Source organism: Sander vitreus, chromosome 8, assembly GCF_031162955.1.
Source record: "Sander vitreus isolate 19-12246 chromosome 8, sanVit1, whole genome shotgun sequence".
Taxonomy (NCBI): domain Eukaryota; kingdom Metazoa; phylum Chordata; class Actinopteri; order Perciformes; family Percidae; genus Sander; species Sander vitreus.
In genome coordinates this window covers 14495346-14514849 of record NC_135862.1, presented here as the reverse complement: position 1 = coordinate 14514849, position 19504 = coordinate 14495346, and the positions used below count along the sequence as shown (strand labels likewise).

The 19504-nt window shown below is 39.3% G+C and overlaps 1 protein-coding gene across 1 annotated transcript in view; it reads left to right on the top strand.

Moving 5' to 3' along the window:
* frmd5a (FERM domain containing 5a) overlaps positions 1-19504 on the top strand; it is a 59895-nt gene that overhangs the window by 24640 nt on the left and 15751 nt on the right. The gene's annotated exons all lie outside the window — the stretch shown is intronic.

Sequence of the window (19504 nt, the reverse complement as noted above, 5' to 3'; positions counted from 1 at the left end):
ATTTCGGCTCCCATGTTAACAGGTTAGAGCTTACACACTGCTTGCGTGACACGCGCCCTCTCAGGCGCAGCCTGAGCCGTGCCGAAAACGCTTGCATGCTAGAAATAGAACCGACGCCTATTTTTCACGCGACACGCAAGCGTTTCCAGGCAAAATAGAATAGGAAAAGATGTTTATATGTCGTTTAGACACAAATACATATTAATAAATGACATGTTGATGTTTGAAAGTCTCTAGGTTTTGAAATAAATGAAGATATAAATGTAATTTAAAAAAAAAAAATTGATTTTCTAATTGCACCTGTCAATACAGAACGAAATATTCTGTAGCCTATTTTGCCGTCAATACTGCCGACGTTGTCTTTGCTGTAATCAAATCAGTATATATTTATGTTTAACATGGTATTTCATTTTATCAATGGGAAACATACATGTGTCCAGACACGTTTCTGGTGTGTAACGACATAGAAAAATCCACACAGCCGCCACGCAGCTGACACGCAACAGAAACGCAACAGAAACGCCGTTTTATTTTTAATATCCAATATACAATGCTGTCCAAATTGCTCCAAAATCCAAACCCCAAGTTCATTGGGTACTACCCAGGAAACGCAAGTGTGAAGTAGATTGGATGAACGGTTCATGAGATATTTCAAAGACAGACGCAGAGACATAGGCTACATACATACACATACGCAGAGGCGTCCCGCTTCATTAGATAGATTATTACAGAATCACATCAAGCGATGACAATTGTTATTTAAATAGACGATGCATCATCCTAAAGACCTTTTTAGCATACCTTCATTCATCACTGTCACTGGACCAGACAGCCGGTTACACATGGCTGATGTATGTGCATGTGTGTCTTTTTTTGCCTTCTGTAGCACAGAGAAGAATGTCCCTAACGATGTGCCCATAAAAACATTGACTCTCTCTGCCTTCCATTGAATTCAAATAATGAAAATGAATGGATGGCTGTATGCAGCCTTATTCATCCCAGAACAGGGATTACAATTTTGATTACAAGTTATTTATTAATTAGGGAAAGTAAAAAAGAAGCAAGAGCCTCATTTGGCAGGATTAAAACCGATTTAGTGTCTGTGTAGTTTCTGTGAGATTGAAACAACTTGGCTCTATTCAGTTTAGAAAATCAACCCGACCCAACGACTTATTTCTGTTTTGTGTCTTTAAATTTTCTGGAAACATACTGCACTTTGAATTATATAGTAACTCAAATAAAACCCAGCATCCATTTGACTTTCAGTTGACTTTTTAGTTGTTTCTTTACAGGTTATATATTTCTCAAACCTCATTCAGATGTGTCAGCGTTGTGTTTCCAGGCTTCATGTATATGTATTTTTCATTCATTACAGTGAATCCCTTTTTCCCTGTCGTTTTGATGGCGTGCCGTCTGAGCCATAAATTCAGGTATGCTGACAAACCAATCAGCACACTTCCCAGTTGCAGTTTTCTTTTATTGACTAGGGAGGTTCTCATCTTATGGGGCTGTGAGATTTTTTTTTGTACAACAGCTCATCCATCTAGAGCAGAACATCGACAGCAGCACCACCACAGTGGGCAAAGAAGGTGATGATAATGTTGAAACGCCTTTTGTTTCTGGGACCACTGTGCTCTGTTCACTTTAGTCTGAGCTGATGGATCTTCTCTACCAAACCCGCCACTGTAAACGTAATGTTCAGCTCAGTACTACCCACCTGTGTCATGGTGACGGGTAACTCTTTATTTAGCTTCTAGGAAGAGATGTTACCAACATTCATACACAGTTATACTGTTTACAGATGGAATGATTTATTTCCTTAGCCCACGTTGTAATTTTCTGTTGATAGCACTTGCTAAGTGGTTCAATTTGTGATGCATGAGAGCACATCACAGATGCATCACAAATTTACATTAAGGATGACTAAGCAAATTGTTCCCATTTAACCATGGAAAGACATTTTGTTTTAGCATTTATATCAAGCATACAGCACAGGGAATAAACACTGGAATATTTCAGTCTTTCTTTAAATCTCAGACTTTTAGTGAGACTCACCAGAGGCTGCCCACTACCTGCAGCAGAATGACATCATAGCTCCCAGAACTGCATGACCGAGTAGAGGTTGGAAAAACAGAGGGAAATGGCCTGCAGTAAAAAGCCTCCCACGCCACCCCGGTCCCAGTTACACCAGACAATATGCCACCCTGTGCAGCCAAGCCATGCCATTCTTGCTTCCCCCCTGGGCAAACAAAGACCCCTTTCAGGCCGGTCCCTACTGTGATCATGCAGAGCAGAAGCAATCTGTTCCTCTTGGCTGCTCACTGTGAAGTGACCCAGCCTTTTCCTTGCTACACCTTTGCAGATAAAAGGAGTCACAGCTTTTTTTTTTTTTTTACTGAAGTTAAATGCAATAACTTGGAAGCATGTTCCAGTCTTCTAACTTGATGAGCCAGATGATTTGTTACACAAAACTGTCTGAGAAGCCGTCATTGGAATCTGTCTGGAAAAGGACAGGCACTTTCAAAAAATACCTGGCAGGTGATTGGATGAACCATCTGTCTATCACGTCTGCCATTGTTGTTTTTAATGAACAGTTGCGGCTGTCACTCCACCTAAACCATGCCTGTAGCTGCCAGTAGCTCCTCACCAGACTGTGATTGGTTAGGTTCGCTGCTGTTCGGACACGCTTTTACTTGAAGCCTGAGAAGATGGATTTTTGTGTGATATGTGATCCCGCGATTCTCGCGTGATCTCATGATATTGCGAGATCCAACAGCTGTGAACGGTAAACAGTCTTCTGCTTGTATGAGAACAATGAAAAAGTGCAATTTACCACCCTACATCAATGTCTTTTAGAAAGCAGAAGTTGGTTACTTAAATCTACATTTATGGCATTGTAAATTGGCATTGAAGGATCCATCACATTTATCACACATCACATATGTTGTCCATATCCTGCAGCCTTTGATGATGTGGATACTGAAAGTGGAACAGTAGTTGAAGGTATTTCACTGATATTTTTCTAAAATTTACCATCCTTTTAATGGTTTAGGATGCTCCAGGGCCAGAATGCTATTTGTTTGACTGACGAGGCCCAGTCTCGACCAGCATGCACCTGTACTCCCATCAGCCCTCTGGGCTGATGTCACGTCTCCACTCTGTCAGTCAGCGGACTCCCAATTTCTTTCTACCTGCAGCATCCATACACTGGCCTCATTCAGTCTCTATCTCAGCATTAGTCAGTGTTCAAGAAGCTAAAAAGCCTTTGAGCCCCCAAGACATTTTTAAGGTTGGAAGCTTGGCTCGGCTGTGGCTCAAGAGGTAAAGCAGCTCGTCCTTTTATCACAAGGTTGGCGATTTGATCCTAGGCTTCTTCTGCTTCAAGTCAAAGTGTCCTTGAGCAAGACAATGAACCCTAAGTTGCTCCTGATGAGGCGATGGGTGGGCCAGCGCCTTGCATGCCAGCTCCACCACCATCGGTGTAGGAATGTGTGTGTGAATGACGCGTTTTGTCTGGTTTGGTAGAAAGGCACCCTGTAAATTCATCCATTTTTGTTTGCAAAATGGATACATTCCTCATGAAAGGACTATCTGTTTTAACTAAAAAGGTAAAGGGGAATAGAAAGTAAAGGAAAAAACATGGAATTATAATATTTCACTTTATGTTTAACTCTTCCATTTAACTCTTCTGCATTAACCGGTTGTGTGTTAAACGTTCACACTCTCTTTATCATTTGGTAATTTGCTTCTCATCTATTGTGAAAAATAATCAGTAGCTGAGCAAGATGTATTTGTCAGGGTATTGACTTGTTGGTTTACAACAGTCTCATTCTCCATGTTCATTAATTCTTCCTGTCAAAGAGTTTCAGCTTTCAGACAAGTGAACAGAAAACCTAACTTATGTAACCCTGTAATGATTTCTTTATCATTCCCCTGAGTATTGATACATCAATCACAGCATTGTAAAGGCTTAATCTGATCTAAGCAATAAATTAATGATGAATATTTAGCATTTTGCATGAAAAGAGTTTTTGTGCTGACATTACACCATCTCAACTCTTTATCACCTTGGTGGATGTAGGAAACTTGGAGTCCAAGAATAAGCATGACAAAACACAGCAAATTCTTTCCTTATACTGTATAGTTATGTTCATTCTATTGATTTTCTGAGTTTGTGAGAACTCTTTCTTAGTTGAAGTTGGGTATTCAAAGGGGGAAAACAAGGAGCTCTCCATTTTCGGTCACATTGACACCGTGCTTTTTCCACTGTTGTATTACAATACTGTGGCCAAGAATCTCATTTTACTCAGTAAAGTAGAATGCTCTTGTTAAAAAAAACGCTTATTTTCAATTGTGAAGATGCAACTATCTTAATTAGAGGTTCAAGATTTTCATCACAGAAGAATGACAGGTGTTGCTGTTATTTAAGGGTTTGACTTGCATAAGATGCAATGTTTTCACTAGATTGTTACTGCTCTGTCTTGTATGCATTACTGAATCATTTCTTGTGTATTTTCCTGTGTATTCATTATTCTCAGAAGGCTTATGAAAATGTTCAGGTAAAAACTTACTGTACCTGTGTTTGTGGCACACTGCGATTTTTTTGTGCATATATATTTTTTTTAGCATTTATCAGAAATGTCCTTCCTTTTATGAACAAAATAAGAATGTTTTCAGCAAAAATGTGAGAATATGAGATGTGTGTGTGTGTGTGTGTGTGTGTGTGTGTGTGTGTGTGTGTGTGTGTGTGTGTGTGTGTGTGTGTGCGCGCTGAAGCAATGATACTACAAGCAGGTGAACATGTTACTGAAGATGTTGCTCTCATTTGCAATGTTATGATATTTCAGTGTCACTTTATGGGTGTGACACCCGTTCAACTCATTCAACTGTTCAATTAATTTATGCAGATAATACCAAACCACGATACATACAAATTATTCAAGCTTATTAAGAAAACATTTTCTTGAATTTATATGGATGCTGCTTTCTTCTTTCTTAATTCTTTGCTCAAATGTTCCGTTTTTGGGGAGGCATGTCAAGGTGAGGTTGGTGCCTCATTGTTTTGCTTTAGCCAAATAATTGTTTCTGAGCTCATTCTTCCCAACTCTGAGGCGTCAGTTTGCTGTCATTTTACAGATCTTTGATAAGATTTAAATATTTGATTTGCTAAGCTATTTAGAGTTGTGTCTTACTCACTTGTTTTTCCATTTGAAGTCTGGCACCCTCAAATCAATACCTTATGTAAGCTGCGTGGGAGACAGCTGAAGATGAATTTGAGACTGTTACTGAAGAAGTGCTATCTTTACATTGTGTATGCTCTGCAAAAAGTCGCCTACCTTCATTCAAAGGGCATGCATTGAAGACTAAGGCCCTGAGTAAGTAAGGCTTAGTAAGAAGTGTTGCTAATGGATACCGCTGTTGCTATGAGACTGTCGGAAACGTGTTTGAAGCACAACTCTGTTTTAAGCAATGTAAGAATATGTTCACAACTAATATTTAGGCCGATGTGCACAAAAATATGCTAAGCCCTCTGCTATGAACGTGCAATCGTTTGCCCATTGAAGGCAGCGGTAATAAGAAGCCAGTGCTGTAAAAGTACACTGTATGTTGTAGGACTGTGCTCAGCTCCCCCTTCTGTCTCTTTCACTGTCGACTGCTGTCTGATCAGCTTATGAGGGACTATATTTTCACAGAGCATGCATAACAGGGAGAGTAAAGGCCATGTAAGTCCCTCTGGGTTTGTGTTAAGAGGTTGAGGGAAGTGGTTATTGGAATACACTCATATTGTCAGTATTGGTTTTGGATTGTGTTTGAAATGACTGTGTCTACTAAAAGATACATGACACAGTTAATCACCTGTGCTTCTGTGTGTCAGTTTTGTAAACTCTTCTTACCTGCTCAGCAATTCGTCGTTCGCTGCTGAAAAACTGCTGGAACGCTTAGAGACACAATCTCTGCTTTGACTTAGCACATGATACTGGATCTTATGTGATTGCATGGGAGGTTTTTAACCCTCGGTCCCTGTGGGGCCATAAGACAATCAGCACCATGTCTCCCCTGAGGAGAATAAGCTAAGCTGCTTGGACTCATAGCAAAATAAAAAGTGGATAAAAAGTTCTCACAGCTGCCTTTGAAAGTTCTATTTATTGCTCCACTTCTGAAGATTTATCCTAAGAGGCTTAATTTATATTAGCTGTACAATCAGATTGCTCTCAAAATACCAGCTATTAATTAAGCATGCAAACCACTTAAGTTATGCTCCTCTTAGCTTTTCCCATGGTTAACCTCAGACAAGGTTAGTAGCTACAGAGGGGTCTACTGTACCAGGGTTCTTTCTGCTCAGATTTATGAGCCTTTATAGTTTAAAGTTTACAAGGTGTAGTGGTCTTTGCAATACATGACGTATGCTTCTGCTATGTACATGGCATTAAGGCAATTTGCTAAGCAAAGCACTTACTTTATCAGATTTCTCTTTACGTACAGTACGCTAGTGGGAGCATGTAGATGTTGAACAGAAGAGGCCCAAGAATGGAGCCTTGGGGAACTCTACATAATTTTTGTATCAGTTGTGTTATTACCAATCGACACAAAGCAGTCCCTGTCCTTCAAATAGGATACAAACCAGTTAAGTACTTTGCCAGAAAGTCCAACCCAGTTTTCCAGTCTGTCAACTGTGTCAAATGTAGCACTGAGATCGTATAATACCAAGACTGAAACTTTTCCACTCTCTCTGTTTAAATGGATGTCATTCAAGACCCTAACAAGAGCATTCTCAGTGCCGTGGTGGTCGAAATACTGACTGGAAAACATCACAACAATTGTTTAGGGCCAAGAGGGTGGTAAGCGGTTGAAAAACAGCCTTTTCAACGATTTTACTTAAAAATAGGAGGTTTGATGAAGTATCCTTTTTGAGAAGATATTGCACAAACTGGGATCAAGTTAATTCTCACATTTTCTTTGTTTGATGGCCACTTTTTCCTATTTTTCTTCCTCAGTACAACATTGATCAAAGAACATATTTCCAGTGTGTCACATTTAGCTCTAACAATGTCAAGGATTATGGAGTCGGGAGACTCCTCCATGAAGCCTCCTAAGTGACATCACAGTAAATCTCTTAAATAAGCTGTCACTCCAAATCCCCTGCCGACGATTCAGCAGCACTTTTTTTTTAGCCTGTCCTGCCTCGCTGTTTGGCTGCCAAGTACAGCACAGTGTGTCGCAGACAGCAGCCGCCCTCACTTTCATAGTTCAACTTTTCACGGCTGTCACACTAAATAATCAACGAAAATAACACAATCTCAAAGAAATTATTCTGCTCACTACTGTCTCTATAAGAAGGTGAAAAGTAAGTAGTGTGCTGCTGTGCCCCCAGTCCAACTCAGCAACCTCATCGGGACAGTTTGGAGTGTGTAGTGTCTTCCATAAAAAGTAGCCAGAGATTATATCACATAAGATTACATCAAACAAAACAGGATTTACAGATTTTCTGAACGTTACTCTGTTGAATCTCTTTAAGGTAAAGCAATGATAAATCTTAATCTAAAACTTTACTTTTATGTCTGTTTTTGATGTCATCCTCAAAAAAATATGTTGGGTAAAAATTGTAAAATGGTCATGACAGTGGGTTTGATGAGGCCTAATGACTTTGTCGCCTACAGAAAAGGACTTGCTACAGTGTCCTCTGAGTTTTCAAAGACATGGCCCTTTGTTTCCCAGTTGGCGATGCAATTGTGTGTGACCAATACGATAATCTCCTAATTTTCCCCATTACAGTGGAGCCTGGGAATTCTTGTCTTTATTGAGAGTTTCTGACGTTTAAAGGTTATTTTACCATAGTACACCCCTGATAGCAATAGACTTAATGTTTTAGCCCATGTACTACAAATCATGCATACTTAATATGACTGCTGACCATTGTTTGAAGCAAACGGCAGTGTTTTAAAGATTTGACATGCGTTTTAAAAATGTATTTGCAGACTTTAATCTTGCCTCAGTTCGGTAATTCTTTGCAATGTTTAACAATAAGGCTGAAACTGATGATTGCTTTAAATATTTATTAATTTACATGTAGAATATTTTCTCAATTAATTGATTAATAGTGTGCTCATATGTCATATCAAATGTCATAAACTGAAAAAGGTCCTTTGCAATTTCGCACAGCCCATAATCAAATGGCTTAATATCTTTGACCAACTGTAGAAAAACCACCACATATTTACATTTGATAATGTAATATAATAATTTATCTTTTTTAATATGCATTGCTTAAAAAATACTTTAATGGTTAAGTGATTATTATAATTGTTACCAACTAATGTCTGTCGACTGCCTGCCTATTCGAATAATCGACTAATATTTGCAGCTCTACTGAACATCTGGTTTTATTGTTGTCACAGTTACATGTAGGTGCAGATAGATTTGAAATGTCTGCTCTGTAACACACACTAATAACATACTTAACTATTATACTGAATATGAAATGCTCACGCAGCCTCTGACTCCTAAAATAACATTCTCAACTTTGTAATCTCTCTGTGCTGAGCTGCTACTCCTGACTCAACTGAGTCAATCTTCTCTCCAACCATTCAGTACATCATTTAGGGACAGGAGCAGGGAGTTTGATAAACCACTCTTGGCCAGATTTACCCTTGCCATAACTAGGTGGAATGACATTCAGCGAAAGCCTGGTTTCTCTGAATCATTTACTGAGAAGACTGCATCTCCCTTGGGCCTCCATTAGAGCGTTGACACACAGGGGCAGTGGTGGGCCTTTCACGCCTGTGTGCACAGGCAGCTAGTCTCAAGGGCCAAACAGCTTTCTGCATTTTTATGGCTGGATTCACCACTGGAAAGTGATCTTTCCCGGGGCTCTGGACACAATGGAGAGGGTGAAGTGGCACCATGGAGGGCCCCTCTGCTCAGCATGAGATGTTTAAAACAGCCAAAGGGTAACAACTCTGAGAAATGGACATCTTCCCACCTGTAAATTAGCCAGCTCGTCTGCCAGTCACACAAGTACTGCTCGTACACCATATACAGACCCAGATCGTAAGATACATATGGTACACGTTACAGAAAATCCGTCAAGTAGACAACTACTGTGCTAGCTGTTTTAACATTTTGTAACATCAGTGGTTGACTTAAGAGGCCTAAACAGAGTCAGATTTACACACACTAAGTGCCTCTAGCATGCTGGAGTCAGATGCAGCTGCAAAATATGTGGGAGGTCATCATAAGTACTAAAGGCACACTGAGTGAAATTCAGGCATCACTACAGTGAGGGGGCGACTGAATGCTGTTTACAAAGAAACAATATTGCATAGCTGTGTTGTGGGACATTGTAAAGAACAATATCTTTGTCGTTATTAAGAAATCTAGAACTTTTGGCAAGTCTCCAACTACAAGCACAGCAGAATTTTTTGTGTAACGTTCTCATCCTCTGTGTTGCATTGATTGTGTCTAGCTATCAAACAGATTTAAATTGATTTTTCCGACCAGATAACTTTGAATAAAATATCTTATTAACAGTACTAGGGGTGGGTGATTTATACCGAAAGACAATATAGATTTGTGTACCATTTTATACAGTCTATGGTACCAACACAGATTTTGCCGTTCCATTTATACCTCAGTAGCTAGCCATTTAACATCGAGTATTAGACGATAGTGGACAAATTAATGAGCAGGACTGCTTTGTTTTTATATGATATATATGGTATTTGCATCAATGATGATGATGTGATAAAGTGCTTTGATTAGTCAGGTATTTATCCAAAACAGACAGCCTTGTCCAGCTAATTGACAGTAGGCCTATCAACAATTTCTCAGTTGGCTTTCCAGAAACCTAACTACTTCCTATCATGATATCTCAATATATCAATTTTATTTAAAATATGCATATACCATGATAGAGGATTTTATCCACATCGTCCATCCCTATTATGTAATCCATATTTTCCCCATAAACCAAGAAATATGTAAGCAGAATATAGAAAATAGCAAACCGTAAATTGTCATGTTTTGTGTTGTATGATACAGAATACTAAGATTACTTAAAGATTTAAAAAATCTTTAATCTCTGTCAAGTTATTGTTGGTTGACTGACAACGGCTTCCTCAGTGGGTCCACACTGCAAAGTCAAAAACAGGCGTGTATGTTGAGCAAACATTATTCCATCTGGAAGTGAATTCATCAGCAGAGCCAGAAAAATCAAGCTTCCACCTATTTGCTACAGAAAAGCTTGAATTCCCTCAAAATGAATCTGCTGCCATTGCCTCTTCTTTACAGTGGCAATCTTAGCACTGTGTCCTGCTGGCAAATGTGCAGTTTGCTTACATTGTCAAATAATAGAGCCTCTGTGTGCTTTGGGTTTTACAAAGTTTCTAAAGCCATCTGTCCTTGTACCCTGCACAGTGCTATCGGTGTGCTGCTGTTTGCATGTTTTTGCTCCATGGAAAGTAGGAAAGTTGGAGAACTTGTTTGCAGTGTTCACATTAGCAGCTTTTGCATTTGCTATGACACAAAATTATTTTAATTCCACTCCACAGCCTATGCATGGCCTTTCCTGAGGTGATACAATTAGTCAGGAAAAGAGGCTCTCTGAACACAATGACTGTTGTTATTGTGCATCATTTTATCCGTGTTCTGCAGATATACCAGAGGCAACAAGAAAGCAGAGCATACGTCTGCTGGTGTCAGTCAAGCTCTTTGATTGGTTTAATTGGTTACCTCTAGAGCAAACAATACAAACAACGACACCAAAGTCCATTCGGACAACAAAGGATCTCTTCTGGAATGTCGGCCTCATAATCTCACCATTATTTACATTCAAACCTGTAATGAAACAAGACATAAGTAGGTCCCATCTTACCTCTGTTATGCTCTTCTAAAGCTATTTATTAAACTACCCTAGACTAGTTGATGTGCCTGGTCAACACTGTTTCTAGGCTCTCATACGAGTTGACTGTTTTGGACAAGGTAGCCTCACATTTCAACTTAATGTGACAGAGGAGGGAATCACAGGAACAAAAATCTCCATTGAGCCCTGAGGCTTCTTCTTCACTGCAACCCAAGTGATTCTGAAGTGCACAACTATTCTTCACACAGGTATCCAAACACAACTCAAAGAAATTGTTCTGTATTTTTAGGAAACCGCTGGGAATAATAGTAATTTGCTATCCTGGTCTAATATTCAAGATGCAATATTTTTACCATTTAACTGTGATTCTATTGAAAATATGGCAATTCTCCTGTGACTTCACATTCAATCAGCCCACTTGACAAAAATAGGAGAGGCTGCGGCTGGGAAATGTCCCTATTCAATAAAAATAGAAAAAGACCAAGAATTCAGAAGGGAAATTACAGTTTGACAGTAAAAGATAAAAGTGTCTCTTCTTCGCCTTTTTCTCTCTGCCCTCTATCTCGTGCAGTCTTGCTTTTCATTTAAGATCTGACGGCTGCCGTTTATTGAAGGAGACACACAATGCTTTAACCAGCTGTTTTGTTTGTGCCAACGGATTCTTTAAGTAGCAGCAAAAAGGACAGTTTTGCGAGCAAAATGTTTTGTGGAAAAACAGGAGGAAAATAAAAAGTCAAGTTAGTAATGTGCAGATTAAATGCTCTGACACAGGAAGGCAATCAGAGTTCAGTGTACAGTCAGGAGGGGATCGTGAGACGAAAGCAGCGAGTATGCACCCTCACAGAAAGGGGTTTCGCATTATCAGCACAGTATCACTGATAATTGTGCCAAACAGATGGTGGTAGTGGAACAATTAGGCCCCAATGGGTGTGCTCACATATCTTAAAGACAGCAGGCTGGAGGCTGGAGAGAGTGTAGACTGCTAGGTGCTCCTGAGTTTTGGAAAAGATGATGATGCTGGAGCTCAGAGAACTGGTTGCCTCATTGTTTAAAAAAAACAAGCCTAGGTCTGGGACATAGTGTCTAAGTTATAGCCTGAGACCAATTAGTAGATCATGTAGCTTTTAACAGTAACTTCTCACAATGAACCAGCTTGGAAATAGTTTTTGTCAGGGTCTTATGTTCTTAAATGTCATTTATAAAATAAAACACTAAAGGCTCAGAGACATTAACCCCTGCCAAGAAATCCAATAGTGCAGTGCTTATGGCTATTACACTGATAATCAACAGACATTAGTCAATGTATGAATGAGTCTTTGACAGCAACTCAAATGTGCATGTCTGGTACAACTCGTCACGCCTGTGGGCTAAACCTAGAGGTAGTTATGATAATAGTGCACGCTGTAAAACTGTCCAGTTCTCATTTCATGTAGAGGTTAACAGTGCATGACAATAAATGCATTTCATGTAGAGGTTAGCAGTGCATGAGAATAAATGTCAGGTCTGAGGGGCTGATACAGTCTAAATTAGCGACACTGAGTCATTGCCCGACAGCCTTACTACACTGGAGGAGACCAAACTGGCGCATCACCACCAGAGCTGTACAAATGCCAAAGAAATTAAGCATTGTGTATATGCTAATCCCCAAGCATGACACCAATTGTGCTGCTCATTCTATTTTGGGGCTATTTGTCACACTTTTTAGTTCTACAGAGGGGGAGCAAGTCCAAGCTCACTAAAATGTATATGGTAACCAGGGAAAAAACATTTATTTATCTGGCCACCAAAAGACCAGTCTAATGCCTGGGTGATTTATTGTGTTATCCTTGCTTTGTTTATTTAAAACCTAGCCCTGCACAGGGGTATACAGGGGGTATATTTTAATATAGTTGTACCCACAATGCTCAGCTGTATGTGCAGCTGAGAGATGTGACAGAAAAGCTGTTAGAGGCAGGCTGGCAGTGAAATCCATCACTGGTGGGCTGAAGGACTAATGACTCAGAAATCCTCATTGAGATACTTATTTATTTCCTAGTTCCTGCAGGAAGGGGCAGTGTCATTAAGGCACACGTCACAAACAATTCTTCATCAAACCCACATCTAGAGCCACTTTGCAAGGGCCGAGGGTACATCCTGTTTGTTCCACCACTTTGGTCCAAACTGAAATATCTCACCAAATGCAGGATTGATTGCAATGAAATTAGGTACAAACAAACGACTTTTACTTTAGCGCCACCATCAGGTCAAAATTCCAATTTCTCCAATGCTTATAGTTTATGACCAGCCAGTACTAGCTGTTCAGTGTTAATCGCCAAATGTTAGCATGCAACAAAAAAACGATGGGGAAAATGGTAAATATTATACCTGTTTACTAGCATCATTAGCATTGTCATCATGAACATTTGTAACTGGTTAGCTTCAAAAAGTTTTGCAATATGCCTGTTAAGATAGATTCTTCAGTTCAAATGGCTGATGCATATCCATCAGAGGGTATGTTTTTTGAATTGCAAACAGTTTTTAAACCCCCAAGCTAAGAGACCTGCCTTGACAAATGTAACACATTCTGTTAAACAGCATGTTTTGAACTTCTTCCTTACATGACTTTATCACACAGTTAATTATCTCTTTTAATTGGACTATTTCTCTATTATTTTTTTCTTCTATAATTACTTAACATCCTTATATCCTAAAGCAATAGCAGACAAAGCCAACCACCAAACTCACATACGATTATTGTGGTTCCAATCCTCTTATCACATACTGGATAAGGTAACTACCACCTCACTCCCAAAAAGTTGCTGTCGTCTCATGTAGCATGTATGATTTGACTAGAAGATAACAGTTGGCCTTGTTAAGTCTCTATTATTTGTATCAAAGAACAATAACATTGGTCATAATGCTGTTGATTTATTGAAAGCCTTGCCAACTGTGTCAAGCAGTGTAACAGCTAAATATATCAATTATAAAAATCTGGAAGAGATGCCTTGGCATTTAGTGTAATAGAACATTCCTATCTCATGAATTCCTCTTTTAATCATAAATGCCAACTCACATTTCATCTATTCAAACTGTCCACCATTGAGAAGCTTTAAAAGCAAATATCCATATCGCTCGATCCACAGTTTTCTTTTGCTGTACTTATTCTCTTGATTCCTCACATTTCTGGGGAAAATCCTCTCACATTCCCATCACGTTTGGATGGCCTACTTTTCGCCTGGTAAGATTGTGCTGCAAACTGTTACTCTGGTTCACAGCAGAATCTTATACTTAGAGTCAGTACAACTGCATGACATTGTATCTGTGCATGCCATTAAACCAGTCTATTTCTTATATGAATCAACAGCGTTAAAAAAAGAAAGAAATCTATGTGTATTCTGTGTACACTTGGCTGTGACTTTTAGGGCCAATAGTAGTTAAATCTTTAAATACTTTGCACTTTATGCTGTATTGTTCCTCGAGGCATCACTCTAACATTGTGGTGTCTCTTTGTCAATGTTATCCTGTCCCTTTCACATCCATATTTCATAATTGATGATTTAGAATAGTCCGACTCTGAGTGAAGCATCTTAATCACTCTTGAGCTATTCTGTCACTTTCTATTACATGTTCTGTGTCTGCTTCAACCGCCCAGAGTTACATATAAGTTAATAACCCTATTTAAAGGATGCCATTGAGCTACTGCAATGATGGCAAAGGTCCGACCATTTGGCTATCAATTGGTTCCACACCTTAGGGAGATGGAGTATTTGGCCTCACCATTTCTTTTAGATACCAGTGGCACTCATAAGTTTATGAACCCATGCACTAAAAAGAGGAATAGAAAAATCATCTTTTGGAAATTGATCTTAATGCCTTAATTAAAAAAATTAGGAAGAATCCAACCTTTAAGGACACCAATTTTCTTTGTGAATGAATAATGTATCATAAATAAATAAATGTTGGGTGTGTGGGGTACTTTGCATAAAATTATATCTCAATGCAAATCAAACCAGCTATTAGGCTAACTGAAATACAACCATGCCAATCTCTAGGTATGGTGAAGGGTATGTGATGATGTGGGGCTATTTTAATTCCAAAGGCCATGGGAACTTTATCAGGATGCATAGTATCCTGGATCCATGAAATAACTGGCCTTTAAAAATAAAAAGCTGCCTGCCTCTATGGGAATTTAACATAGGGGTGTACTTACTTATGCCCCGTGTATTTTAAGGAAGAACATTTATTTATTTACGATACATTACTCATTCACAAAGAAAATTGGTGTGCTTAAAGGTTGGCTCTTTCCTCATTTTTTTAATTAAGGCATTAAGATCAATTTCCAAAAGATGATTTTTTTATTCCTCTTTTTAGTCAACTTTAGCATGGGTTCATAAACTTATGAGTGCCACTGTATCTATTTGGGCGTTGTTTATTAAGTTATTTCCTCTCAGAAAGCATATATTGTCCTCCTCAGCTAATGAGGGATAATTGCTTGCTGATTTGCTGCTCAATGGGAGAGGAAGCTTTTAGAGTTTTATATGAAAAATGCAGAACTCTTTCAGTTTATTTATTATCTTCACCCCATTAGCCACTGGCCACTCTTGAGAAGAGTATTTGAGCATTAACCCCATAAATGCAGTTCATTGGAGTTCTTTTAACAACTGTGTGATTTACAGTTGTGTTTTAAAACCCAGATTTCTTGGCATTGATTGTTAGATATACTGCTGGCGGAGGAATCTGAAAATAACTCAACCTGGTCTTGCTTTTAATTATTTAGCCTTAATGGCAGTGGGACATTTGGTACTTTAACAAAGAAGTGTGCCTTGAACTTGTGCATCAGGAGCACCTGCTTTGTGTTCCATTACTGTGACATCCAAGTAGCACATAGTTTTTTCAGAAACTTAGCAAATTTTATATAAAATGAATATCCCCTGTCCTCACCAGCTTAAAACTAATGCTATAAAGTGGCATGGCATCAATTATTTCCTTTTCAAAAATTGAATTTCTAAAACATGTTTGAAATCACTGTTGGAAATCTTTTGCTTTAAAGGAGAATTCCGGCCAATTTTTACGTTAATCTTGATCGCTATAGCTATGCGAGTACTTTCGATAGAAAAAACCCTGACCCGAATGAGTGCAGGTAACACGGAGAAGCTGCAGCTACGTACTATAAGCGTCCCCTGAGCTAAAACGGCAGTGGTCGGGGCAAGTTTTAGAGTGCCTTTGTGCCTCTTACCAGACACAAAATGCAATTAATATGTCTGTGCCACATGAACAGGGCCCTTACATGTCAACAAGATTTTCAACTCAGACATTGTTTAAATTCACCTACCCTGGTCCCTGTCTCGATCCTACCGGTAGCTAGCGTGCCCTACTAGTGATTTTTGGGTTGGCCTTTCTGTGCTCCCAGTCCCAGCTGAAGTGACAGGTTCATGACTTGAACTCCATGCTGCTCGGTCAGCACACTGAATCGCTCTGACACATTAAACAGTGCAACCACTCAGCCTCCTGGGACAAAAGAAAGCAATCTGCTTATGAAATTAAATAAATCACCTCAGGGTTTTAGGTACCTTTTAGGTAAAGTGACGCAATCTTTTATTAATGGTCTGTGCTCCTGCGTTGACATGGAGACCATTTTAATGATTAATCTGAAAGGAAAGTGCCCATTGTACACTGGGGGCTCTTTAGGAAGTAAATAACCTCTGCGTTGTTTTCAGTTAGAGGCATGTCAGAATGATCTTTTTAATTATTTTGTCTTTGTGAGATGCTCTTTTTTCCTATATTGCCTCAAAATCAGGCACCAACATCTCTTGAATGATTTCGCTGTTTGAAATTTATTATTTCAATATTTGTCTGTATAACAGGGACATTTGGCGATTTGGTGATTTCTTAGTCCATAAATCCTTCCCCATAACAAGCTTGTTGTTACATTTGCATTCTTACAATTTATCCTATTGGTTTCTCACAGTTTACTTCTAAAAAAGGGGGAGGTAACAGAAGCCTATTAAGTCAACAAATACAACATAGCAGGATTGGATATTGTAAATAGGGTCTTACCTGGTTGTTTTAAAACTCAGGTCAAACCAATAAACCATTTTGTAAATCTGTCTAGGCTCTTGTAGGGCTATATTGAGATGCCAATCTAAGCGAGGAAAAGGTTAATTAGTGTTAATTAGAAATTTCAGGACATCCTTTCTCTCCTGCTATCACCTCAATCTAGTAATTAGAGAGACCAGCGGGGGAATAATGCAGCTGTGTTCGGAGTGGGGCAGAGACGGAGGTAGGGGGGACTGGGGAGCAAGAAAGGGGGGAGAGGGAGTGCGGTTGGTGGGAGTGCTGTTGAATACTAACAAACTTGCTCTCTCCGTGCAACAAAAGAGCAGATGTCTTTTCTGACTCAGTGTGTCCTCTCCATACAGAACCTTTTTTTAAATGTGTGGTTGGCTTTGTTGTTTCCTATTGCTCCCTCCAGAAGGGTTCTCAGCCCAATGATAAACCCACACGAGGAAGCATGCTTTACACTTTAAAAACATAAATTTTTTTTAGCCTTCATTGTGTCCTTTTTGTCTTTTAAATGCATCTGTCTGAACATCTAATTTAATTTGGATTATGCATGATTGGCAGATTATTTTACGTGTATACTTGACGAAGAAATCGTCTTTCTCCAGGGAAAATCGTCTTTCTCTAATCCCCTACTTTGGTTACTGAGACAGGTTTACTCGCACACAGGACATTTTGAGAAATCAGGTTACTGTAGAAAGCCACCTAAATTCCAGTTACTATTTTATCTGTCTATAGATGTGTCTGTGATATTTCAAAACGCTGCTTCATTTTATCGAGGCCCTGTAAATTAGCAGGCATGTCAGATTGGTTAGTGATGTTACAAAGAGGGAATAATCTCGAAGTGACAGTGGCGAGCACCCATGACGCCCCTCGGCCTCGCTACAGAAAGGTCAGTTACGTCCAGTAGCGGAGCTCCTATCAACATTTTGTCACAGAGAGTGAAGGCGGTTAAGCATCAACAGGCCTTTGTCCAAATGAAGTGCCTTTTACTGTATCTGCAGCCTGAGTGATGACATGGAGGAGAGTGCTGCCAGTGACACTTCTACTTGCAGTCAGAGAGCATACGAGCAGAGAGAGAGAGAGAGAGAGAAGGGATGAGTGAGACGGCCGACTAGCTGTCCAACCTTGGCCTTAGCTGACCTCCTCATTAGAGATGGTCCGATACCATTTTTTGCTTCCCGATACCGATTCCGATACCTGAACTTGCGTATCGGCCGATACCGAGTACCGATCTGATACCAGTGTGTCATATATTTTATTATGTTTTAAGAACTGTATACTACTATCCCTGTTTAGATGTGATATTATTTCTATCTTTGTTGTCGGTCTGGCTCAGGTTAAACTCTTTGTGAAACATGAATGCCACAGAACGTTCTTTTATTATGCAGTTTGACAGTCAGTTATAGCGGAAAAAGAACATAAATAATCTACTTTAACGTATTTTTTCTTTAGGGCTTTATTACGTGGTATCGGATCGGTGCATAAACTCCACTACTTCCCGATACCGATACCAGCGTTTTAGGCAGTAACATCTCTACTCCTCATGAGCCATTATGAGGACTGAGAGTTGAGTGCCCATCAGATCTCAGCTAAAGTGATTTAATCATGGTCATGAATAGAACTGGGTTCTGTTTTAAAAATTGTATACATTAGTTTTAGGAATATAAACAAGTTTTTCTACAAAACCGTTTTCCATTTGTAAGTAACACAAACAGTTGTATGAGAACTGTAATGTTCACCACTGAAAACAGCAGCTTGGTGGGGATGGATATTAGGTTAATGAGAGCAGTGCAAGTAAATCAAAACAGTAAAGTTGCGGGCCAGGAAACCAATAGTGATGATGAGCCTATAGATGCTAAAATGCTATATAGAGCTGAGGGGAACTGCAGAGGTGGGTTGGTGATACGAGCGATACCTGTAGCGGCAGCCTTAACAGATGCATGAACATACAGTAACTATATCTAACATGTACAAAGTTGTAAAGATAAGCAATACTCTGAATTAAAAAATAAAACTTCTTTCCATTAGATGAAAAGTCACTTTGACAGTTGCCTCCAAATTCCCAGAAACAGTATGACTCCTCATTGGCGTTTGGGTTTGTGCTGACTGACCCATTAAAGCACTCCTCCAAAAAATCCCCCTATTGAAACAAGTCTGTGATGTGGCACATGGGCATGATGTCTCCCTGGCATGGAGGGAGACAGTGCACAGTAACCGCACTGGATTTTAATGTTAGCTGTCTTCCTGATACTGATTAATCACACCCACCTTCTAACCTCACATACATTTACTAGAAATATGCTCACATGCAATGATTTAATGCCACATTATTCAAGATGCTGAAATGTCGAAGACAGCAGTTTTACCTACTGTATTTAATTAAAACTATGTTGAGGTATGTAACCTCCCAAAGGCATGTCAGTTAATGATATCTAGTTTTGTGAATTAACTTAACATTTTAGTTATTTCGGGTATAATGGTACAATATGAGAGTTTGTTATGTTTCCTTGTCAGTCTGAAACGTTCAGACTATATTCTAGCTCTTCACAGTGACTGACACTGATTTGCACTGTGTGGCACCTCCGCAGCATTCGATTAGTAAAT